This window comes from Leptodactylus fuscus, chromosome 6 (assembly GCF_031893055.1).
Source record: "Leptodactylus fuscus isolate aLepFus1 chromosome 6, aLepFus1.hap2, whole genome shotgun sequence".
In the NCBI taxonomy this organism is placed as follows: domain Eukaryota; kingdom Metazoa; phylum Chordata; class Amphibia; order Anura; family Leptodactylidae; genus Leptodactylus; species Leptodactylus fuscus.
Window position 1 is genome coordinate 65,406,399 of NC_134270.1, and position 26,766 is coordinate 65,433,164.

A 26,766-nucleotide genomic window follows, 5' to 3' on the forward strand; every position below is an offset into this window, starting at 1 on the left:
TGCTGTTGAGCCTATGGCAGAAATTTGAGGCTTAGCTTTAGTTTTCTGCCTTGAGTACTGCTGGGGGCCTTCATGCTGATCGTCTCCACTTAATATGGCTAATTAGTAACAAACAACAGAATAGGTAAGTATGACATCTGGTATATTTATACTATGACAAAAATGCACACAGTATAATAATTTAAAAATTCACAAAATTGTATTCCTAATTTACAAAATATAAAGAAAAATTGGACAATATCAAGGAAGAAATATACAAATACAAAAAGCTGGGTGAGGTAAAATGCCAGCTGAAATACAGTCCCTGTAGGTACTGCTAGTTCCCTTATATGATTAGTTAAGTACTAGGGAACGTATAGCTATAGTATAGCCTCACATCATAATACTAATAAGACTTTATAGGTAAGTATTAATTATCCACATGTATTGTACCACAGCATATCAACTAAAGTCAAGTACTAATGCACTCATCCATACCAACAAAACCACGCAGATATTGCAATGCAGAGACTTACCCATAACAGAGGTACAAAGCAGACCACCAGGGACAGGCACTCACCACCCAGAACCCGACGTGCGTTTCGGCGCAAAGCCTTTGTCAGGAGGTCATTAGTTAGTGTTAATTAGTGTATGGCCATCCTTTGCTGAAACTGTGGCAAGAAAGGCCACACTACATTTTCCGGGTGCTGAAAGAAAAGGGTAGATCATTGGTTCACATTAAAAACAATAGGAGTCAGATTTGAGAAAAAAAATTTATGCAGACATTTCTTCCATCAAACTAAATTCATATGAAAATATGTACCACACTTGATGTGGTGACTAATCTATTACCAGTCTTTAGTTCCCCTCTTGGCATCTGGAGCTTCAGACTAAAAATCTTGGACATCGTCCCCATATTGTTGGCTTTTGCCAAGTCTCCCTTATATTCTCCATACATTAACATCTGTGCCACGTCCTCCAGAATCCATGTGCTGCTAAATGTATTAGACTGAAGTAAGAGCCGTCTCCTCCGCTCTCACCATGGATGATCATCTCAATTTAATAATAGAGATCCTGAGTCCAATAAACTATTAATGATGTTTTATTTGGAGAATGCAAATACATAGGCACATGGTCAGTGGGTAATGAATCTTACTGGAGGGATGACCATCAATACTCAAAGGGTTACATGCTGTTTTTTTTGTAAATAAAGTCCAGAAGACACATATATGATTTTACATGAGACTCTACATGTGAGATAGATGCAGGTGAAGCAGATGGATGTGTGTCCACATGGTAGCAGCTTCAGTGCAGTCACTGTTTATAGGCCTGGTCACTGGTTGACAATGAGTTTGATGCTTTGTCTACTGTTGCAGATGATAATAATAATATAATAATTATAATAGTGTCAACATATTCCATAGCACTTTACAATCAGAGGGTACATGATCAAACAATATAAGACAATACAAAATAATTAACATATCAAACAATAGGAGTGAGGGCTCAGCTCAAAGAGCTTATGCTACATTGTTCAGTACAGACAGTGCACACAGGGTTAATGGCAGATGCAGGATACACCTGGCCTGAAATTCTTTAATTTCAGTGCTAGGAAAATTTTGGGCAGCCCTATTTGTTGCTGAGTTGCTTTAGCAACTGATGGAAACCATGCCCAAACCCCCTGGAAGTTGGCTGTGTGGTAAGAGCAGCTGGTATTTGAGGGAGGGGTGAGTGAGGTGTGAGATAACCTTCTCCTCCTGCGAAATCCACCTGATGGCATCCAGCGGTGGTTGCTTCATTTCAACCCAAGAAGAGATATACACTGTCTGATGACAACTCTGGTTCAGGAAAAATGCTGCAATTCATAGGTGACACCACTCTTGTTACCTACACCGCACAGCAGATTTCGTTCACATGCTTTCATGATCAGGTGCTTTCTACTGGGACAGAGTTCATGTTACTTGGACTCATTTTACTATCTCGAAATCAGCACACATCTCCCTTTTTTCTCCTTCTGAGAGGTATAAGGTGTAAGGTGCTTCCTCCTCATTGCTGTTGACTACAGGAGAGAACAAAAATACCTCTCCTGTGGATGTCCTGCAACAGGCACAGGGTGTTATGTGTCCACAAAGGCAGTCAATCGACTTGCCCCATCCCAGTGAGAGGATATCTTACAGGAGAGGGACCCCACGTACAGAGAGGTGGGCATCCAGGGATAGGAGGGAGGTGGAGCAGACAAAGCCTGTCCAGAGGGTTGTCATACCATTCTGTCAAAGTAAGTTCTCACCCCTCCTCTCTCTGAGACCTATTCTTCAGATAGCAGCCAATACCTCAGGGACATGAAGCTGTCGGAGCAGCGGAGAACACACCGGTGAACAGTAGGCTTCTGGAACAGTGGCTTGAACTGCACCCCAGGAGATGATAAGCAAGCCTGTTTTGTGAAGGTTTTCTTATCAGGTTCTATATCCCACACGAGCCCTTGTTGGTGCTTTTGCTGTCTCTGAATTTAAAATCCATTCGGAATAAGGACTTTTGTCTTAGAAAAAGTTATGAAGGATGTGTCTCCGGGGCGCACAGCTAGTCCCTTTGATGAGCCTCCACTTCCTAATTTGAAAGTATCTGGGCCTTGTGCCGAAGAAGGAGATGGACAAATTCCACCTTATAAACCCCTATCGTATCCCCCCAAGGCTTTGGTTAACAACAGGATTTCGAAGGAGGATGCAAAAGTCACAAATGTCGTTCAGTCAGGTGGTTTTGTTGGTCGAGAAAGCAGGTGTTAAGGTCGTGTTAGCCATGTTGGATATAGAGTCGGAGTTTCAGTTCTTGCCAGTTCTGGACTGCTTTAATTTGTTGGGTTGTGTTGTTCATAATAAATTTTTCATTAACATGTGATTGTCCATGAGATGTTCCATTTTAGACTATTATTTTGAGCTGCTTAGCTCGTTCTTGGAGTTGTCAGTTCATTTTGAAACGGGCTTCCCATTGGCGTTTGGCCGATTTTGTTTTTGTTGGTCCGAGTGATTCCACCATTTGTTCTTAGCTTCTGCATAGCCCCTTCGGCTATGATTAAGGGACATTTCAGTCCTGAAACCCGCCAGCCAGTGATGTAGCGACAGCGGTTTTTTACTCACATGTTTTGTACTTTCTACCTTTTTCACTTTCTATATGTTTTTTGTATCATTTTAACATGATGAATTAAAAGCTAATTTTTACAACAGTCAAGAGATGCAGATCCTCTCTCTTTCTGCATGAATTTTTACAGATACAGTCTTCTCAAGTCCGGAAGTCAGGATCGTGCACCTTGTACTGTGTTAACATTGTTAACATTTATTCATATTCAATAGTTGGTAGAACCCAGCAGATGCTTCCTTACGTATGGAATTGATCGGCACAATACTCCCGGGATGCCTGTTGAAACTCCTGGTGTATATGAGCCATTGATTTGGTGTGGTTTCTTTGCCCAGCAGTTGTTGGTCTCTATCTCTCAGTTTTGGGGGTCTGCCAACTCAGGGCACAATCTGACAATCACCGTTCACCTTCCACTTCGTAATCACATAGGCCACTATCAATTTTGGGTAATTCAGTTTGCTTGCTATGTCCCTTAAGGATCGACCATTTCTGTGGTACCCCAAAATTACTCCTTTCTCAAAATCGGACAACTCTGCACTTTGTGGCATCTTGCATGCAACTAATCCCAAAGCACTATTGCCAATGCTGTTTCCTATTTAATGGCGGAAGGCATGGTATATATCACGACCACAGATATCTTCATTTGCATGGGTGTCCAAATACTTATTGGTAGACAGTGTATTTAGCTGTTTCCCGAAACAGAACGTCACTACTACTCCTCCCCATTCCACCCCATCATACTTACCTATCTTCTTCCCTTCTTCCTGTCCAGGCTTCTTTCTGTGGGGAACGGCTCCTCTACCCTCTGTGATGTCTGCTCGCGTGTGCGCAAAAGAGCCAGAGTACTGTCTTTGTGCTGAAGCCGACACTCCATCTCTATTGCACAAGTGTGGGAGCCCGAAGTAGCTGACCACACCTGCGCAGTAGAGATGGAGCGAAGGCTACAGCACAGTGCGGGGATTGCTGCATGATGGCACAAAAGAGGAGGAGCCGTTGCTCGCAGAAGGCAGCCTGGACACAAAAAAAACCAGGTAAGTATAATGAGGTAGGAGGGCGGGCTGAGTTAGTTGGAAGGACTAGCAGTGGGTGGGATAGCTAGGGAGACAGGGAGGGGGTATTAGAGAGGGAGAGGGGAGGATTAAGAGGGAGATAGTATGAGAGCCTACAACTGCCATAATGCATTGCTTTAGGTAAGACAGCAGGAAATTACACCGTGTAAATAAATGCAGAAGATGCCAGGCACTCCCAGAGAAATCACTCAAAACACTGCTACAGGTATTTGGGTGTACTTATTAACCAATTAATAGCACTAACAGACCTTTTTTTTTAAAAGTTTTTTTTCTCAGAAAACCCCTTTAAGTTGCTCATGGGACAGTTGGGTGTTCCACTGTCTGGTGAAAAAACAAAGTGTCTGAAGACACTGCTATCTTTTCTGGGGATCAAAACAGATATAGTAGATACAGTATTTTGGGTCCCTGGGATAAACTTGAACATTGACATTCTTGGTTGAAAAGTTTGTTCATGCTAAGAAAGTGACTGCATCAGATGCAACGTTTGTTGGGTTTACTGACATTTGCTTGTAGGATGCTGCCAATTTTGTCGGAGACTGTCATTGATGACAAAAGGAGCGTTCATCATTACATCTGCATTACGCATCCCCTCAGAGAAGACCTTTTGATTTGGCAAGCATTTCTGCAGATTTATAATGGCAGGACGTTGTGCCAACATGAGAAGGTCCTTAATGTGGATCTGGATTTGTTCACGAATTCGGCTGGAGGTAATGGCTTTGTAACGATATTCAGATATGACTGGTGCAGGGGCAAGTGGCTGATTACTTGAGTTACATTGGGATTGGTTTTGTTGGAGCTCTTTACCATAGCAGCTGCAATTAAGTTAACGGAAGAGAGGTTAGGTAATAGGAGGATCTGTTTTTGGTGTGAAAATTTGTCAGAGGTTCCGGTTATAAGTGGTCAATCTTCTTCTCTAGCCTTGCTCAGAGGTCGGGTTTTGTGCTGTTTACAATTAAATATCTGGTCCAGGGCCAAACAAGGTTGCTGACTCTATGTCAAGTTCCAACTTTCTGGTGTTTCATTCCCTTCATCCGTCAGCAGCCTGGGAAGGATGGAGTTGCCTGGATATCTTGTGAAGCTTGGTAAAGAACAATTGCCAGATCTCATTCATGGTTCAGCATCGTCACCAACCTGGAAGGTAAAAATATTGGGTTACTTGTTTTGTAACATGTTTGATTGGCATTTTTGTCAGCGTGAAAGGGGTGTCATACACTGTCAAATTAAAAAGTTTGGCCGATGTGGCGTTCGTGTTAAAATTATTTTGAGACAGGATGTTACAAAACATTTTGTGATTCATCAAGCACTAAAAGGTTGGAAGAAAGAGAGAACTGTAGGTGACAATAGGCATCCGTTTCCTTTATTTTGTTGGGTCACCTCTAGTAGGTTTTGGAGGTTGTTTGCAGCAAGCCTTTTGAGGTGTTGCTTTTCCGGGTTGTTTTCTCCCTCACTTTTTTTGATACCTTGAATGTTGGTGAAGTGTAAGTCGCAGTAAAATTTGGCCAGGGGGATTGGTGGTTGGTAATGTGATATCTGATGAAGAAGTTAAGATGTTTTTTCTTTCTTATGCAGTTCAGTTGTCACAGCTTGTTGAGATACCATGCTCAAAAGTACGGAGGAAGATGGTTCCACATGCATGTTGCCTTCCAGCGGTGGCATTCGGTAAGAAGAATTGCTGGAAATTAGGAAGAGGTTACAGTGGGCATGGAATAGTTAGTTGGTTCAATTTGTTGGATTATTTTTATAATGTTAAAAAAATTATTAACAAAGCTGTAGCTAATCCCACATAACTCACAAATGAGTTGCGATGGTGTTTTTGGTTCAAAGGCTAGTCACCTAGGTGGGATCTAGAGATGGTATGTCCAGTAAGTCTACTGTATTAGATAGGACAAAAAAAAATGCTCATTCTATTTTTCAGGTAGAGCTGTGCTCCTGCATAGTGATATGTTCTACAGAGTGACAGGACAGTCTTGCACTGTGTTAACATTTGTACAATCCTACCCGTTCTTCTGGTCCGTCACAGGACATGTACCAGAGATGTGAAGGTAGCCTCATCATTGATGGCAGTGCTAGAATCACTAGGAGTTTCTTGGTCACAAGGTGCAATGCTGTCACCGGATGACAAGAAATTTTACAGTAACAGTCTTCTATCTGTCACTTCCTAGCTGTTGTGGACACTGACTCGCATTGCTTGTACCACTCCTGTGAGTGCTGTCCCCCCGTGGTGTGCATTGAGCCCAACATTCCCTTGGTGAATGGCTGAGCTCACTCTTGATTTATATTATATGTTACCTCTAAGTATTGCCTTCATTCTGCACTCCCTGTATAAAGAGCCGCCCTGTTATTTAGTCTGATGATGGATAGGCACAGATTAATGGAACATGTGCTTTGCATTTGACTGCACGACTTTACATCATCATTTAATTAGATTCTTAATTGTTTATTGTTTCATCTGAACTCAAAACCTTAAATCTCCAGTTTCCATCAAATCTAAATATTGAAATATGTAGAAAATCTCCCCTGATGCAGGGACCTGGCACAGTGCAGCAAAATCAAGGAACAATTTGCTAAATAAACACACAGAGCAAGGCTCAATATGAGGGAGGGCTGGTAAAAATATTTTCCACAAACATGCGACAGGTGTCTCTATTAGCATCGCCATACAATAAACTGATCAATGATGACTGCATTCATCCTGTTCTATAAAGGCATAGTGTGGTGATGTGGTCAAAAACCACGTGTTTCTCCTCTTCATAATGGTACAATTCACAACCTGTTCCTGACTGTATGTCTGATAGCGACACACTATTTACAGCTGTTTAAAGAGCACCATTCACAACCTCATAGTTGTGTGGTTTTACGAGGGGGTACCCAAAAGTTTCCAGAAAAGTTGTTTTTGAAGCATGTATTTATTTTTTTGTACAAAATTCCTTCAATCTCCTTCAAAGTATTCTCCTTTAGCGGCAATACACTTGTCAAATCTCGTCTGCCATTGTTCAAAACATTTTTTAAACTCATCTACTTTGATGTGTGCAAGCGCCTCTGTTGTTTTCCTCTTCACGTCCTCCACATTGGCGAAATGCTTCCCCTTGAGGTTCCTCTTCATTCGTGGGAATAAAAAAAAGTCACTGGGAGCCATATCGGGTGAATAGGGTGGGCCGGGCAAGACAACCATGCCATTTCTTGCCATGAAAGTGGTCATTGAGGTGGCGGTGTGGGCTGGTGCATTGTCGTGGTGGAAAAACCAATCACCAGACTGCCACATTTTGGGCCTTTTTCGCCGCACACTGTTGCGCAAACTCTTGAGAACCCCCAAGTAGAAAACCTGGTTGACGGTCTGACCTGTTGGAACGAAATCCAAGTGCACAATCGCTTTTGCATCGAAAAAACAAATGACCATTGTCTTCACATTGGACTTCACTTGATGAGCCTTGGTGCAGGGCGAGGATGGCGTCTTCCAGTGGCTTGATTGTTGTTTGGTTTCTGGGTCGTAAGCATAGCACCAAGACTCATCTCCCGTAATAATTTTAGAAAAAAATTCTGTGTCGGTTTCGTCATGTTCTTTCATGGCACGGCATGTTTCGATGTGACGCTCTTTCTGTTGATCAGTCAAGAGCCGCGGCACAAACTTTGCAGCGACCCGTGACATGCCCAAATCCTCCAATAAAATGCGCTGAATCGAGCTCCAACTCACTCCGGACAACTCTTTGAGTTCCTCAATGGTTCATCGTCGATCTTCATGCACGAGCTCGTTGATTTTTTGAACACTTTCATCCGTTCAGGAAGTTGACGGATGTCCAGAACGCAGTTGAACATCAATTGACATTTCACCATTTTTAAAGCGGATGAACCACGAGTAAAATTGAGCTTGACACATAGCGTCATCCTTGTAAGCGGTCTTCAACATTTGAACAGTTTCCGATGCTTTTTTCCCGAGCAGAAAGTAAAACTTCACAGCCGCGCGCTGCTCATAAAACTTCTCCATGAAGAAAAACGACAGCTGGACAAAACAGCTCTTGCAAGAAAATTCACTGCGGTTAGACGAAACCTTCCACATCAACGCCGCTTGGCACACTGACTGAGAAGGCGTGGTTGAACAAATAACTATCTGCAGAATCGCGTACTATGAAAACTGCGCGCACAGCAGCCTCATTCTGGAAACTTTTGGGTCTCCCCTCTGCTAGAAAGCTGACAGAGCACAGAATTCAGCGCATCGTCAGCTTTCCCAATATGCGCCCCATTGCTGGAGATATCGGTTCCATTCATTTCAGCACTGATATCTTCCCAGTGTCAGAAAGGTGGACCTTACAGCCTAGCATTATCGCTGGACTATGAGGAACGCCCCTACTCCCCACCCCGACAGTACTCTTCCATAGCCTTGTACTATTAGGGAGGGAGTGTTCCTCACAGACCAGTCATGATGCTAGGCTGTAAGGCCTGCCTTTCTCATAGTGGGGAGATATTGGTGCTGAAATTATGACAGAGAGTTCTTGGGGCCTTGGTGTCAGTGCTGCATCCTAATATCACTTCTGATGGGTCCATAACTAAGAGTCTCCAATATGGCAACAGGGACACAATACTTGGAACTGTGTGACATCCACTGAGGCATGATACAAGCCACTTGTCTTCCTGGCCCCAGAGACAATCCATGTAATAGCGGATGTGATAACAGGAGCTTCTAACACTCAATGACATCACTATCCCAGCCATTATCCCAGCAAAAGGTTCTTGGGTATGCTTAAGTGTTGGTTGAGGCCATAAATTGGTGGCATTGTTGAGGTACTAATCCCCCTGATATTATGTACTATCCTGATCACTTACCAAAGACGAAAGGTTATGGGAAATTCCACAGACATCTAATAAGATAACACAGAACCGTGAGAAATATGGAGGGAACATGGAGTCTTATAGCAGTGTGTGAATGGAAGAGTGTGGTGAGTGCGGTAGCTCACACGTCACTTCGTCCATTAAATTGTGGTTGAATGTGGGATGTGAGCACTGAGTAACTGGAAATAAGAGATTATTGAGGTCACAATCCCAAAACCTCCTGTTAATATCAGGAAATAATGGTATTTATTAGAGATGAGCGAACACTAAAATGTTCGAGGTTCGAAATTCGATTCGAACAGCCGCTCACTGTTCGAGTGTTCGAATGGGTTTCGAACCCCATTATAGTCTATGGGGAACATAAACTCGTTAAGGGGGAAACCCAAATTCGTGTCTGGAGGGTCACCAAGTCCACTATGACACCCCAGGAAATGATACCAACACCCTGGAATGACACTGGGACAGCAGGGGAAGCATGTCTGGGGGCATAAAAGTCACTTTATTTCATGGAAATCCCTGTCAGTTTGCGATTTTCGCAAGCTAACTTTTCCCCATAGAAATGCATTGGCCAGTGCTGATTGGCCAGAGTACGGAACTCGACCAATCAGCGCTGGCTCTGCTGGAGGAGGCGGAGTCTAAGATAGCTCCACACCAGTCTCCATTCAGGTCCGACCTTAGACTCCGCCTCCTCCGGCAGAGCCAGCGCTGATTGGCCGAAGGCTGGCCAATGCATTCCTATGCGAATGCAGACTTAGCAGTGCTGAGTCAGTTTTGCTCAACTACACATCTGATGCACACTCGGCACTGCTACATCAGATGTAGCAATCTGATGTAGCAGAGCCGAGGGTGCACTAGAACCCCTGTGCAAACTCAGTTCACGCTAATAGAATGCATTGGCCAGCGCTGATTGGCCAATGCATTCTATTAGCCCGATGAAGTAGAGCTGAATGTGTGTGCTAAGCACACACATTCAGCACTGCTTCATCAAGCCAATACAATGCATTAGCCAGTGCTGATTGGCCAGAGTACGGAATTCGGCCAATCAGCGCTGGCCAATGCATTCTATTAGCCCGATGAAGTAGAGCTGAATGTGTGTGCTAAGCACACACATTCAGCACTGCTTCATCAAGCCAATACAATGCATTAGCCAGTGCTGATTGGCCAGAGTACGGAATTCGGCCAATCAGCGCTGGCTCTGCTGGAGGAGGCGGAGTCTAAGGTCGCTCCACACCAGTCTCCATTCAGGTCCGACCTTAGACTCCGCCTCCTCCGGCAGAGCCAGCGCTGATTGGCCGAAGGCTGGCCAATGCATTCCTATGCGAATGCAGACTTAGCAGTGCTGAGTCAGTTTTGCTCAACTACACATCTGATGCACACTCGGCACTGCTACATCAGATGTAGCAATCTGATGTAGCAGAGCCGAGGGTGCACTAGAACCCCTGTGCAAACTCAGTTCACGCTAATAGAATGCATTGGCCAGCGCTGATTGGCCAATGCATTCTATTAGCCCGATGAAGTAGAGCTGAATGTGTGTGCTAAGCACACACATTCAGCACTGCTTCATCAAGCCAATACAATGCATTAGCCAGTGCTGATTGGCCAGAGTACGGAATTCGGCCAATCAGCGCTGGCCAATGCATTCTATTAGCCCGATGAAGTAGAGCTGAATGTGTGTGCTAAGCACACACATTCAGCACTGCTTCATCAAGCCAATACAATGCATTAGCCAGTGCTGATTGGCCAGAGTACGGAATTCGGCCAATCAGCGCTGGCCAATGCATTCTATTAGCCCGATGAAGTAGAGCTGAATGTGTGTGCTAAGCACACACATTCAGCACTGCTTCATCAAGCCAATACAATGCATTAGCCAGTGCTGATTGGCCAGAGTACGGAATTCGGCCAATCAGCGCTGGCTCTGCTGGAGGAGGCGGAGTCTAAGGTCGCTCCACACCAGTCTCCATTCAGGTCCGACCTTAGACTCCGCCTCCTCCGGCAGAGCCAGCGCTGATTGGCCGAAGGCTGGCCAATGCATTCCTATGCGAATGCAGACTTAGCAGTGCTGAGTCAGTTTTGCTCAACTACACATCTGATGCACACTCGGCACTGCTACATCAGATGTAGCAATCTGATGTAGCAGAGCCGAGGGTGCACTAGAACCCCTGTGCAAACTCAGTTCACGCTAATAGAATGCATTGGCCAGCGCTGATTGGCCAATGCATTCTATTAGCCCGATGAAGTAGAGCTGAATGTGTGTGCTAAGCACACACATTCAGCACTGCTTCATCAAGCCAATACAATGCATTAGCCAGTGCTGATTGGCCAGAGTACGGAATTCGGCCAATCAGCGCTGGCCAATGCATTCTATTAGCCCGATGAAGTAGAGCTGAATGTGTGTGCTAAGCACACACATTCAGCACTGCTTCATCAAGCCAATACAATGCATTAGCCAGTGCTGATTGGCCAGAGTACGGAATTCGGCCAATCAGCGCTGGCCAATGCATTCTATTAGCCCGATGAAGTAGAGCTGAATGTGTGTGCTAAGCACACACATTCAGCTCTACTTCATCGGGCTAATAGAATGCATTGGCCAGCGCTGATTGGCCAGAGTACGGAACTCGACCAATCAGCGCTGGCTCTGCTGGAGGAGGCGGAGTCTAAGGTCGGACCTGAATGGAGACTGGTGTGGAGCGATCTTAGACTCCGCCTCCTCCAGCAGAGCCAGCGCTGATTGGCCGAATTCCGTACTCTGGCCAATCAGCACTGGCTAATGCATTGTATTGGCGTGATGAAGCAGTGCTGAATGTGTGTGCTTAGCACACACATTCAGCTCTACTTCATCGGGCTAATAGAATGCATTGGCCAGCGCTGATTGGCCGAATTCCGTACTCTGGCCAATCAGTGCTGGCCAATGCATTCTATTAGCTTGATGAAGCAGAGTGTGCACAAGGGTTCAAGCGCACCCTCGGCTCTGATGTAGGAGAGCCGAGGGTGCACTTGAACCCTTGTGCACCCTCAGCTCTGCTACATCAGAGCCGAGGGTGCGCTTGAACCCTTGTGCACACTCTGCTTCATCAAGCTAATAGAATGCATTGGCCAGCGCTGATTGGCCAATGTATTCTATTAGCCTGATGAAGTAGAGCTGAATGTGTGTGCTAAGCACACACATTCAGCTCTACTTCATCGGGCTAATAGAATGCATTGGCCAGCGCTGATTGGCCAGAGTACGGAACTCGACCAATCAGCGCTGGCTCTGCTGGAGGAGGCGGAGTCTAAGATCGCTCCACACCAGTCTCCATTCAGGTCCGACCTTAGACTCCGCCTCCTCCAGCAGAGCCAGCGCTGATTGGCCGAATTCCGTACTCTGGCCAATCAGCACTGGCTAATGCATTGTATTGGCTTGATGAAGCAGTGCTGAATGTGTGTGCTTAGCACACACATTCAGCTCTACTTCATCGGGCTAATAGAATGCATTGGCCAATCAGCGCTGGCCAATGCATTCTATTAGCGTGAACTGAGTTTGCACAGGGGTTCTAGTGCACCCTCGGCTCTGCTACATCAGATTGCTACATCTGATGTAGCAGTGCCGAGTGTGCATCAGATGTGTAGTTGAGCAAAACTGACTCAGCACTGCTAAGTCTCTGCATTCGCATAGGAATGCATTGGCCAGCCTTCGGCCAATCAGCGCTGGCTCTGCCGGAGGAGGCGGAGTCTAAGGTCGGACCTGAATGGAGACTGGTGTGGAGCGATCTTAGACTCCGCCTCCTCCAGCAGAGCCAGCGCTGATTGGTCGAGTTCCGTACTCTGGCCAATCAGCGCTGGCCAATGCATTCTATTAGCCCGATGAAGTAGAGCTGAATGTGTGTGCTTAGCACACACATTCAGCTCTACTTCATCAGGCTAATAGAATACATTGGCCAATCAGCGCTGGCCAATGCATTCTATTAGCTTGATGAAGCAGAGTGTGCACAAGGGTTCAAGCGCACCCTCGGCTCTGATGTAGCAGAGCTGAGGGTGCACAAGGGTTCAAGTGCACCCTCGGCTCTCCTACATCAGAGCCGAGGGTGCGCTTGAACCCTTGTGCAGCCTCGGCTCTGCTACATCAGAGCCGAGGGTGCGCTTGAACCCTTGTGCACACTCTGCTTCATCAAGCTAATAGAATGCATTGGCCAGCACTGATTGGCCAGAGTACGGAATTCGGCCAATCAGCGCTGGCCAATGCATCCCTATGGGAAAAAGTTTATCTCACAAAAATCACAATTACACACCCGATAGAGCCCCAAAAAGTTATTTTTAATAACATTCCCCCCTAAATAAAGGTTATCCCTAGCTATCCCTGCCTGTACAGCTATCCCTGTCTCATAGTCACAAAGTTCACATTCTCATATGACCCGGATTTGAAATCCACTATTCGTCTAAAATGGAGGTCACCTGATTTCGGCAGCCAATGACTTTTTCCAATTTTTTTCAATGCCCCCAGTGTCGTAGTTCCTGTCCCACCTCCCCTGCGCTGTTATTGGTGCAAAAAAGGCGCCAGGGAAGGTGGGAGGGGAATCGAATTTTGGCGCACTTTACCACGTGGTGTTCGATTCGATTCGAACATGGCGAACACCCTGATATCCGATCGAACATGTGTTCGATAGAACACTGTTCGCTCATCTCTAGTATTTATTAATGTTTAGCACAAGCAACAGGAGGTATTGGAAATTCATGTCCTGAGTGTGAGTGCTGCACTGAGAGAACAGCACAGAAATCTACACAGAGAAAACATAACATGGACATTTCTGCAGATTCCTCAACTTTCTCCTGCAAAAAATGTAAAATTCTGCGTCTGTAATAAACAGATAGGCCCAGATTTAGTAAGCTTTGTATGACAGTTTTCTGTTGTATAAGGCATGAAAAGTCATAATTTTTAAAATCTGTGTCACCTTCATCACTTTCCCGAAAATGGGGCGTGATGAAGGTGTGCAGGAGTTGGGGTCATCTAGCGCAAATAATGGTGAAATGCACCCCAGCTACAAGTCAGCAGATATTTTCTCCAGGCTCACAGCTGGGCAGAGGATATGCCTTATTTTTAAGGAGATACAAACCTCATTATATATCAGGCGCGCCCTCTGCTGGCTGCGGGTCTATGAAGACTGATGTGAGTAACACAAATCTTCAGAAATCTGCCCTTAGATCTTTGATTGCTGTAAGTAAATTTGAAAATTCCATGTGTGGGCCATGTTTCCCAAACTGAACTTGGCCATGTGCACAGAGCTAAGTGCATCATAGTTAGTTATGGTGGCGCGAGCTCCTGACTGTCCCTATCATTGCTGTACTGACATAAAGCTTTCAGTTTCATATACTAGTGATCAGGCTGTTCGAAGAGTGGCTTCAGAATAATAAATATTAAGGAAGCACCTATACGCCTCCCTCCTGCTAAATCTACGCTGGTTTAGACTGAAAAAAAAACACAACAAATCTCCATAAACATAAAACACACATTTAAATGTATAGCCTCAGCCTAACTCCATATCTACCAACTGTCCCGCATTCTTCAAGACAGTCCAGGATTCCGAAGTTTTATTACTTCTTTTGTTTCGGGCCAATATATATACTGTGGGACACCAGTAGGGGAACACTATGTATATACATTGGGAATACCAGAAGGGGAACATCATACTGAGGGGTTATCAGGAGGGGGAATTTCTATGTGGGGGCCACATTAATGAGGACATTATACAGTGGGGCATATTCAGGGGGTATTTTAATATTGGGGTCATATTAAGGGAGACTTTATAAAGTGGGTGCCAAATTAAGGGGAACATTATACTATGGTACCCACGTTAAGGAAGGCATTATATAGGCGATCTTAAAGGAGACATTAATGTGTGGTCATATTAAGTAGGACATTATACTATGGAGGCATATTAAGGGGGACATTAATGTGGTGGTTACATTAAAGGGGACATTATACAGTGAGGGCAACATTAAAGATGCATTACACTGTGGGGACCATATTAAGGAGGATTTTATACATTGGAGGACATATTAAGGAGGCATTGTACTATGGTGGCCACATTGAGGAGGACATTAAATTGTTGGAGGCCATAATGAGGGGACATTATACTGGGTGGTGAACACCATGTTAGGTCCACTGGCATTGTACTGTTTGACAGCACAAAAGCAACGTGGATTGGAATAAGTGGAAACAAAATGGAAGAGAGTGGGGCTGAAGGCGGAGCCTACAATAACTAATTTGCTAGATTTTGTCCTTTATTCAGTCTTTTGAAAGTTGGGAGCTATGTTAATACCTATCTGTTACAGTGTATCAGTGCAGGTGAAATGATTCGGCCTGGAGTTAATTTTAATTTATGACATTTTGTCATTAAACATTGGAAGCAAGGGGATGACCAAGTGAGGATGGATCTGTAAAGTCTGAATCCAACAGCTGGGAATCAGAGCATATTATTAGTCATTCTAGCCGGTAACACTTAGGGTTGGATTTCATCAGTGATTGAAGACTTATTGATCCCATGTGTTCACATCCTGCTGCAAGCGCATTGCGCCACTCCCTGGCTCAGCTACATTTTCCCAGCTCTTATCCTGATACATATGAGATCATGGAGGCTGCACATACAGTATGTTCTCATGAAACCTCCGCCCGGCCTGTACAAAATGATTCTGTATGATCAACTGTAAAATAAAAATCTAACAATAAATCCTTAGGTGTTGTCTGCAACCCTGGTACAAATTCTAATCAGCAGTTTTTTTAGTTATAGCTTTGCCTGGGAAAGCTGAGTCACAAACAGATTAAACCCATCATGTATTTGCCTGGGTATGCAGAGTGCTTCTAGTTAGCAGGCTTAAGCAGGTTAATTATCTGGTGGGCCCCTGACCTAGGGGGGATAGTGGACCCCTAGCCCCTGCAAGAGTGGTACTTGGTGCAATACACACTCCACTACAGGCAGCTTACATCATCTCATGTAGCTTATGCACCTATAGACCATGTAAATAAACCATGAACAATAACAAACTGCAATAACAAACCATGTGTAAATTAGCAGTCTGGAGCAACGAGACTTCAAACTGCTACACTCCATGCACGCTTCTTGCCGCCTCATTTCTTTGAGTGAAAGGGCCAGGTACCTATACTGAAATCTCACCTGTTTGAGTTCACGCTGGCGCGTCAGTCCAGTGTGAGATGTAACAGTTCGGAGCACTGGAGTTGTCCTCGATTGCATATTGTGAAATTAATTAATATCTCAGCAACAAATTTTCATGGGGAAGACATTGCATTCAGATAAGCTTGACATATCTGTGTAGCTAGTTAATATGTTTTACCCCGCTAACAGACTCCCTGTAACATTCTGTACAATGTACTGGGAATATGAAAGAAAAGTCAGAATTCTTATACATTTTTTAAATACCTTTATATTTTTAGACCCCCTAGGGGACTTGGGGGTGAGTGGACATAGAGCGTCCAACCATTCATACAATATCCTGCAATGCAACTATATTCTAGTACATTGCCTATGGAAGCGTGTAATAAAGGCTCAGTAGTGATATGCTTGGGAGCCTTCTATAGGTTTTTGGCTGTCATGGAACTGGTTGTCACCCTCTGCTGGCGCTTGTGGGGGGTGGGGAATAAGCAGCAATAAGGCGGGGTGTGCACGCACAAGTGCACTTTAGTTGTGACTATGACTACTAAAGAGTTAATAGTCATGATCGGTTTAATTTGTGGCTGTTAGCTGGGGGTGCTGACTGTACTATATAGTTGGCACCTACCCTGAGCCCTCTCCATACTCCCCTACTGCCAAACTGATTTAGATTTGCTTAAAAGTCTTAAGCCTTATCATCATTCACAGCCCCTTACCATCACCAAGAACCCTCTATCACCAAATGCCACCATAATTCAAAGCCCTGTCCTATCAATGAACATCCCGATACTGAAAGCTGTGCGCCTAAATTTGTCACTGAGATCCCCACAATCACAGAAAGCCATAAATCGAGAGCCTTCTTGTTCAGTTTATTGTGCAATCTCAGCAAAGTTCCTAGTTGACAGAAGAATTGTAAACGCAGCTCTGGATATGACTGGAGTATGGGACGCACAGCAAACTTATGGCCACAACCACAGGAGCAACAAGTAACCATGGATCCCCATAGCAAAACTTTTAATGAGACTTCACTAAGCTGTCCAGACCCCCACTATCATTGATCTGCTATTGGGTGAGACTGCCAGTGATTACTCCCTGCTGGTCTCCGGTATCAGACCTGCTTCCAGTGGCGATGGCATTGTGTTCTGTGCTAGTCAGGCTGCTACCAAGACAAACACGGTAAATAACACTGCTGACACAATATTTCTACTGTTCCCTGAATAATTTTCTGCTGCTTGCAGCCACAACTAGCCAGTTTTCTCTGCAAACAAATTTATACATCAAACCAGAGGTGTAGCTATGGGTTCAGAACAAGGTGGGAAACACATACAAGACCACATGGACCATCGTAACCATTTCTTTCAGCTGTGACTTATCTCTGTAAAGTTTGTAGCAGATCTTTGGCTCCTCACTTCTCCACGCACCTGATCCACATTGTCCTCACCTTTATAAAATCTCCATCCTGCTGCTATCCCCAATTGTAAAATATATTATAATAACCCCCCATAATTAATAATACCCCAAAAGCATCTCTAAATGAATAATGTCCCCGTGTACCTTGTATAAATAGTACCCCTTATTAATAATGCCCCATAGGTTTCCTAAGTAAAAGGTTTTCCAGGTCATCAATAAAAAAAATCTGATCTGACTGATCGGCTGCTTGAATGAACTGTGGTACCTGTTTCATCGCTGTGACCACTTTTCTGTTTACATAGTGACATTCATCTCATAATGGCTATGTTGTAACTACAACCTTGTCCTATACTCTTCTATGTGACAAGGCTGGAATTACATCACACGGTGATTATCAACAGATAGCGTGTGATATACACAGGCGCCATAGCCCCTTTATACAGCAGATCAATGGGGGGGGACTGATCTATTATTGATGATCAGTTCTAAGGATATATATATAAGGATATCTATAAATGATTACTCCCTTCTTTATATAATACTCTCTAATAGTCCTCTTATATAAATTACCCCTTACAGAAATGCCCCCCTATCATCACAATGCCCCTACTTAACAACTCCTTATTTCATTTAAATATCTACAACTACGCAAAAAAAATTTAAGTTATACTCACCTATCTACGATCCTTTGATGGAAGGAGATGCTGCCTCCACTTCTTGACCCACACTCTATGCACCGTGTCCATTCATAGGAAGTCTGCATCTCAGCCCAGGAGGTATGATGGCGTCGTTGCACCATCTGTGCTGAGAAGCAGACATCTTCAGGTCAGATAATCTGCAGATTCTTGTACAGAACAAAGTGTTATCTGTGTATTCACATAGAGAGATAACAGATTTGAATTTATCAGATAACTGCAATTATGTGAATGGATTGTCCTACTGGCAAGAGCACTGAGAGTGTGAGTGACGTCACTTGTCCCATAGGTCCATGGTTATAGCAACACTGTGTAATCAATGGAGGGAATAATTTCACATACCAGGCCAGCAAAGCAGAATTTCTAAAGCAATATATTTAGTAAAAGGGTTCAATTTATATAAGCCAACAGTATAGATAGGATCCTTGAAATGGGATAACCCCTTTAACAGTACAGGAATAGAACACACAATGATGTCACAGTGAAGGGAAAATGCACACAATGATGTCACAGCACAGGGATAATAAACACAGTGAGCGAGGCTCCGGCCCATTCATTTGGGCCTAATCCGGAGCGGAATGCCACGACGGGATGCCTGGCATCTGCGATGGAATGTTCACATGCAGAGTTCATGTATCTCCATGTGAACTAGCCCTAAAGGATTTATTCATCTTTCTAATATTGATGGTCTGTCCTTAGGATAAGCCATGAATATTAAATCTGCGATGATACAACAGCCAGGACCTCTGCAGATCAGCCTTTTCCAGGACTGAGCAGCTACAGGTAACAGTAGCATTTCTAGGAGCCATGCTGTTCACTTGCCATACAAGGTGTAGCAGTACATTTAGGTAGTGCACATGGTATAGTGGGTGAGCAGCATTGCTCCCGACATGTTATTACCTTTAGTCGTCGTGTCTTGGTACCGCCGCTGATCTGCAGGGTCCTGGCGGTGGGCCCCTATAAACAATTCCACTGGTGGGCCCTAGACACCCCAGTCTGACCCTGGTTGCTACCTCCAGGAAAAGCTTTAGTTGATGCTGAGGAATGCTAGGACACTGGACATAGCATCTAGGCGTTCTTCAATGTTGTGGCATAAGTGCAGTACGGCCAAGAAGTGCCTTTGCCGTTGGTCTAGACATGAGCGTGGATAAGTGAGTAAATCAACCACTACCTATAGCAATAATACAATAAGTAGCAGCTGAAAAATAATGCCGCCCATTAAAAAAGAAGAGAGCGATGCTCACATCCACTTTACAAACTTTCTTCAGCAGTAAAATAACATCACCATCTACACATCAGCAACGGTTTGCACAGGCTTCTCCATAAAAAGCATTCCCTGGCGTTGTCACCCAAGCAACCACACAACAGAGCCGAGCATGTCGATGTGATGCCGCTGAGAAACTTGTCACCATCTCCTTGGCAAGTGGGGTAAATAGAACAAAACAAAAGGAGGAAACATTGGACAGATAAACTAATACTATCTGGCTTCGTAAACCGCAACAGATTTTATAATTTCTAATGCTGTTTGAAAATCTGGCATACTGCTAGACTGTCAAGTCTAACTTTTCACCTCTTATTAGTTAGCTTTGTTCTGACAAAATTTTGGGACCACATTTTGGTGCATTGTCCAGAATTTTATCAAGTTTTATGGTCCACAGTTTTACCTATTAAGTTTCAGCCTCTTTGAACATTCCACGCCCGATGACAAGGAGCAGAAACTATTAAAGTGTCTGAACACATAGAAAATGAGGAGTAAAGCATGTATATCAGTTTTTAGGTACAAATTACCAAGAATTCTGGTACATTTTTTTTTTAGTTTATCACACTTTGTCACAGCTTCCACCGAAAATTGGCAGATCTATGTGGTCCGTGGGTAATCACTGTTTTAGTGGGTGGGCTCTCTGTCAGGGGTGAACCTAGTCTTTGTGCCGCCTGAAGCGGACATCAGAAAGCCGCCCCCCCTCCCCCGGTAGGAGGGGGCGGAGCGGAGTGGCGGAGCTGAGCGGAGGGGTGGAGCCGAGCGGAGGGGGCGGAGTGGGCAGAGAGCAGGCAGGGAGAGGACCTGCTCTCTGCTAAGCGTGAGGGACGGCCGCTGGAGCAGCGCTGCGTCCACAGGGCCGCCCCAATCCACCGCTCAGTGACAGTGACGCTAAGCCAGTCCAGGACAGCTTGTCCTGGACTGGCTTAGGACAGCAAAAATGCCGCCCCCCAGGAGCCCCGGCATAGCGCCACCTGAAGCGGTCACTTCAGGTCGCCTCATGGGAGGTGCGGCGCTGCTCTCTGTTGTTCGGGTCCCATGGCGGATGCAAACGACGGAGAGCACGGCACAAGTGTGAACCTAGCATAGTCAAACATAGATCTTAAAGGGATTCTACCATTAAAGCAACTTTTTTTCTAATTACCATGTTGGAATAGCCTTAAGAAAGGCTATTTGTCTCCTACCTTTAGATGTGGTCTCCGTCGCGCCGTTCCTAAGAAATACCGGTACTTACCGGTATGCTAATGAGGTCTCGGCAGCAATGGGGGTGTCCTTCTTCTTCATCTGCCTCCTCCCCTTGTCTGTCATCTTCTTTCTTCGTCATGTCTGACGCCTGCGCAGTCGGCTCTGACAGCGAGACCCTGTTAGAGCAGACTGCGCATGCTCAGCCCTCCGACGCGCGAGTGAACTCATCCAGGCGTCAGAGGGCTGTACGGACCTTACTGAGCATGCGCAGTCAGTTCTAACAGGGTCTCAGAGCCGACTGCGCAGGCGTCAGACATGACGAAGAAATAAGACGACAGACAAGGGGAGGAGGCAGATGAAGTAGAAGGACGCCCCCATTGCTGCCGAGACCTCATTAGCATACCGGTAAGTAACGGTATTTCTAAGGAACGGCACGACGGAGACCACATCTAAAGGTAGGAGACGAATAGCCTTTCTTAAGGCTATTTCGACGTGGTAATTAGAAAAAATGTTGCTTTAATGGTAGAATCCCTTTAAAGCAGGCTACATCTACATCGGATCCTACACTGCAATCAAAACCTCCCATAATAAAACCATTATAAACAAATAAAATATGTAGCAGGGTCTCCAATTACAACACACTATTTAGAATAGTGGTGTCTTCTTATGTTGGAGGGCCAGGTAGTGATTGCTACCTCTACACCCCCTAATATCTAAGGGGATCACAAAAATTTCCCTATTTCATTCATATCATTGAGACCTAAGGGGCATTGAGTATTTACCTGGCTTCTTTGAGAAAAAATGTCCTATGTTGATCTCTCTTCTGTGGGGCAGGCATTGACAATTTCAATACATGCAAACTTCAAAACTTCTGGATTGACCCTATGCATTTTCCTTTCCAACCTTTAACCTGGGGGGGGGGGGGGACCTTGATCTGTAACGATGACTTTTGAATGATACCTAAAATGAACACATAAACTTATAGTGCTCTGAATATAGAAATGTTGACGAGGGCAAAATTTTACATAAACCAAAGTCTTGGCCTTACAATTTGTAAAATGGTTATAATAACCCAATGCGTCCTTCCAATAAACAGATGCCTGCTCTTCAAATTTTATAAGATAAGTAATAAGAAAGTAAATCCTTAGACTTGGTATTCCCTGGTGATAGATGCTAAAGAAGAAGCTTTTGGATTTCACATTTTGGGTAAAAAGATTGAATATGGATTAAGCCAAAAGTACAGTCATGTAAAGTATGTATCCCTAATAAATCACATCTATGATTCAAGGCTTATGATTGGTGCTAAGTGATACACGAGAACTCAGGACCTTTTCTCCCATCATTCCTTGTAAAGTGTATACCCCAGTTGACATTGCACATAAATATTTAGAGTGAAGGCAGCCATTGGCTGTCATCCAGCATTCCCAGGAGCAGATCTAATTAAAGAACAGCTGATATGCTGTATTTATTTTAGAAGAAAAACACAATAACATGAAAGAAGATTTTATTCTGTCCTGCAGCAATCTGCCCAATTCTCCACGTCTCATAACTCACATGTATATTCATACCTCCCAACCATCCTGGATTCAGAGGGACAGTCCTGGATTCTGGGTCCTGTCCCCTGTCCCGGTCGGAGAGAGGAATGTTCCAGAGGACATAGATGAGTTAAATACAATGGTGAAGCAGGGGCCAACCTCAGATAGTTTTTTTTTTTAACATTGAGGTCTATAGAAGGTGGATTAAAAATAGATTACAACGAATAGTCAGCATTTTTTCAGGGGGGGGGGGAGTTTCTTTGTTTTTTTTTTCTTTTTTCTGTTCCTTCACTGTTTGTATCACTTTTTATTTTTGTAAAGGATTAAAAGTTATATTTGAATCTACTTCAGAGAGATGCTGGGTTGCTCTTCTTTTTTTGTATCATCATATCTCACTCTTCAAGTCTGGAGTTTAACGTTCGTGCACCCTGAAGCTGAAACTGCATGCAAAATTTTCAGATGGTGAGCCACAGTAACTTTTCTCTTTATCTTTGCATCAGTTTTCAGTTGCATCAGTTGTCAGTTTGCGTCCATTTTGAAATCCTTTTTTCCCTCTGTGCATACTCACATTGAAGAAGGAAAAAAAAAAAACAAAAAAAAAAACACAGTTGTCAAAAACTGACACAAACGGAAAAAAACTGACAGCAAACTGGCACAAACGGTTCGTTTTTCTGGGTGAACAACCATTGACTATCCATCTAAAAAGACAGATTTGGGTATCTGCTGGTATCTGCGCCCCGGCCTCCGCATTCAAGTTTCCATCTTCTGCCAACAGAAGACGGAAGCCTTGCAGACAGTGTCCGGCCCTGAGCACATGTGAGTGTTTTATGCTCTCCACGGCGAAACCGTTTTTTTTTTTTAACTGGACACAAAGTCCTGCATGTCCGGTTTCGCTGCGAAGACCACAAAACGCTCACAGGCGCTCACGGCCGGACACTTTCCAAACCCATTCAAGTGAATTGGTTTGAAAACTGACTGCAGGTTTTCGTCTCCTGTCCAGTTTCTCGGGCAGGAAACGGAAACCTGCAAAACGGAGTTCAGGCGCTGGTGTGAACCCGCCCTAACCGTTTGCAATCCTTTTTGTACCAAACCGCTTTTAATTTTTTAAGCAGTTTGCAAGCGGACGGATACCAGGAGCAAGTATGAATGAAGCACATGCATACTGCTTACATTTAGTGCATTCTGGTCAGAGGGTTGTCAATCCATATTTCCTACTCACAACTACATTCTTGTTAGCTCTCAGGCTGCCTAAGCTGACACTTACCCACTACCCAGTGTTCCTTGACAATTCAGAGGGAATTCTGTGTTGTGGTACATTTATAGAGATGCAATGTTTACACCAGGCACTGTACAATATTAAACATGTCACATTGCTTACAATGCAGTGCTACAGATTTAGTGCATTGAGGGCACTTACCTAAGCTGTTAAGATATGTCATTCCAACCATTACCAAGTGGTGACAACAATGGAGAATGAGATCACAGTCCAAGTCTTACTGTGACATCACCATCACAAGCTTCCATACTGGGAAGGATCTATCACATTTAAAGCAACCTCATTGACACTTTTGCTCCAGGACACATGAAATGGTAAAGATCTTGGGGTCAGGAACGCGGCGCTAAGGGAAGACGCACAATGATGTCTCTGACAGGGAAATGTCAAGTATTGCCCCATTCCTGCTCCTTTTCCTCAGCGTCCTGGGATAACCCAGAATTCCTCTGCTGTCACCTCCAATGGTTTCCTTTGTCTTTGTAATGTGACATTATCCCAAATACAGAGAAAATGATGGAGGAAGAAACCCTTATAGCTGAATTGTAAGAATGTCTGGAATTATTGAGGAACCTATTCTTCTATAGGCGATGGAGACTAATTAGAATCAAAGTATGACAAAGAATTAAGATTTTTTTTTCCTGGTTCTGATCTAACACAACATATTTCCGCTTTCCATCCTTCACACAGTTGAGTTTGCATCAGATCCATCAGTGTAGGTCAATGCCAGGGGTTTAACTACTTCTTATACCAACTGCTATTGGGCCGGCAGCATGAGGGGTCTCAGGGTACCCAGTCGGCATATAAATAGTAATGTCAGGAGCTAGTGTCCGTAGGTCTTATCAATAGCACTGAAGTCAATAGGACAAGTAGGCAGGGGGCGCTACAGCTACATAAGCAGCACTTATGGCACACTCTGTTTTGTTGTGAGTGAAGCTTGTACTTTGGAGTGGAGCATCAGTAACTGCTGGACAAGGCAGGTAAGTCACTGCACTTTCAGAAAGGTAACCATCAGGGCAGTTTATTTGACCTGGTTAAAAAAAATGCCATATTAAATACAGCATTGCTGCTGGGCCTGTGGATCTCTGCAGCAGCATGACATGATTTAGGTGCTACATATGAGAAGGAGGGGAAGAATGAAAGCAGTGTACCAAGGCAAGGATTTACAGATTCTTGGAAGCCCAGGAAAGAACGTCACAGCAAGAGGTGATTAATTGTTTGTGAGTCACCTGTCTACAACTGGTTAATGGAGAGATGAAGAGGGGCTAGGGCTTAGGTCACTGTCAGGGAGCACGTACAGTACAGCTGCCGCCTGCATGTTCTGTACAGACAGTACCCTTAGTAAAACTTTTGATTTTTGTAAAACTCTATCCCCCACCCATTGACACTGCCAACTACGATGCCCCCCCCCCCTTACTGACCCACTGGTACTTAATCTGACACAAAATCCCTGCTACCTACTTTGTCACAGGCCCCTTTCATAGCTGCGTCTGCCCCTCACCATAGAGACCCTGCCATATTGCTTCCCCATCTCCTATGAGAGAAATTTATTTTGTGACTCCCCTCTGACCTCACAGAGTCACTTTTGCTTGCCACAGTTTTGCGTCAAATGTGTAGTCACACAGAACTGATAAATCTTCATTGTCAGTATGGAGCGAGGCCCAGTCAAATGTTTGCTATGTGGCCTGGTTTTTACTGGTTACAGGCCTGGTAAGAACTATCAGTCCATTACAGAGATGAACCCATGAAGGTGAACGGGTGGGGTGAGGTGGGGTGGGGGGGGCAGAGGTACTTACAGAGCAAATAAAGACAAAGTTATAACTTTAAAGAAAAAAAAATGTGCTTCCCTCATTGCGAGTTCTCACTGTTTGAATTGATATTTGTAACTCCAATTACAACTAACCAAGACTCCTTCAAACTACAGCAAGAGTATAATGGTGAGTTCAAAGACTGCATCTCCCAAAATCATGCCGAAGCTGGAAAGTCCTGTGCTGTCTAGCAACATCAGAAGAACTCAAGCATCACCCAGCCTGATAGAAGAATCAATCTGCTACCACTTGCTTCAATGACCACCTAATTCACGTCGCCCATACATTGGAAAAAAGACTTTGAAAGAGCTGCCGGAGACACCAAGCAAGTTAGTTATCTGGAATTGCTGCTGCACCGTGGCCCGTTACCTGTGAAAAACTTTAACCAATACGCCAGTGTCTGGCTGTGGGGTGATGATGAGGACAACTGGGAGCTAGTGGAAGAGATTGACTGTCGTGATTTCCAGCGCTGCCTCTGGGACTCAGACTGGAGCCCATGTTAATGTGCTCACCATGACCCTGGGATGGTTCTTCCATTTGGACACAACCCTGATTGTCGGGCTGCAGAAATTATACATGGAAGATGAGAAGGTATGCTCCTGTAAACAGACTGGATGGGCGCACCAGTGCAGACTGAAGAGCTTGCCCAGAGGAGAGGAGTGGTCCTTGAGGAAGTGCAGAGTGAAAAGGGAGACTGAAGGAGATCACTAGCTGTTCGGGAGGCCATTCAGATAGCAAAGTTCTGCAAGCCACTATCACACAGGAGATACAATCATTGCCTGGCTTTGGTGATAGAAGAGTTTGTGCCAGATAAGCATCTGAAGGCAAGTGTTATATGAACATCAGATTCAAAGTTATTATTATTCTCTCTAGTCTCTTCAGACCCAAGAGTATAATGATTGGGGCTCCCTGGGGAGGTGAGGAAACATAATAAACAGTGTTACTCAACTCTGCCTGGGCCCCGGCGCCCATCCTCGGATCTCTTCTGGTCTTAGACACTTTACAAATGAAATCAGAGACCGCTGAGGCCTGTGATTTGGGCATCAGTGGTTACATCGGCGTCATGACACAAAATTACAGTGGCTTAGCCAGATGATGGTGGTGGTAGTAGTAGTATTTCCCCTGGGGCACCTCTAGTTTGGAGAGGGGACCTCTCTTCTCTGAACCATTGTGGTGGTGTTTAGAAGGGCCCTGATGGTAAAGCAGGCATGACTCAAGAGTCCAGGATGCAGTGAAAATCAGGTAACTATTAACTGGAACAAACAGAAGAACCAGCAGCTTGCAAATCATAGGAGGCTGCCCAGAGATGTTACAGGCTCATTTATATCATCAGTCTATAACTACTCCTCCTTTCGTGCCACTCCCAGTGTAGGATGATGGGGGCTGTAATGGGGCAAGGACTCCTGACAGGGATCTGGTTATCTGGAGACTAGGACTGCATGACTTCTCCTGTTAGGATCCTCC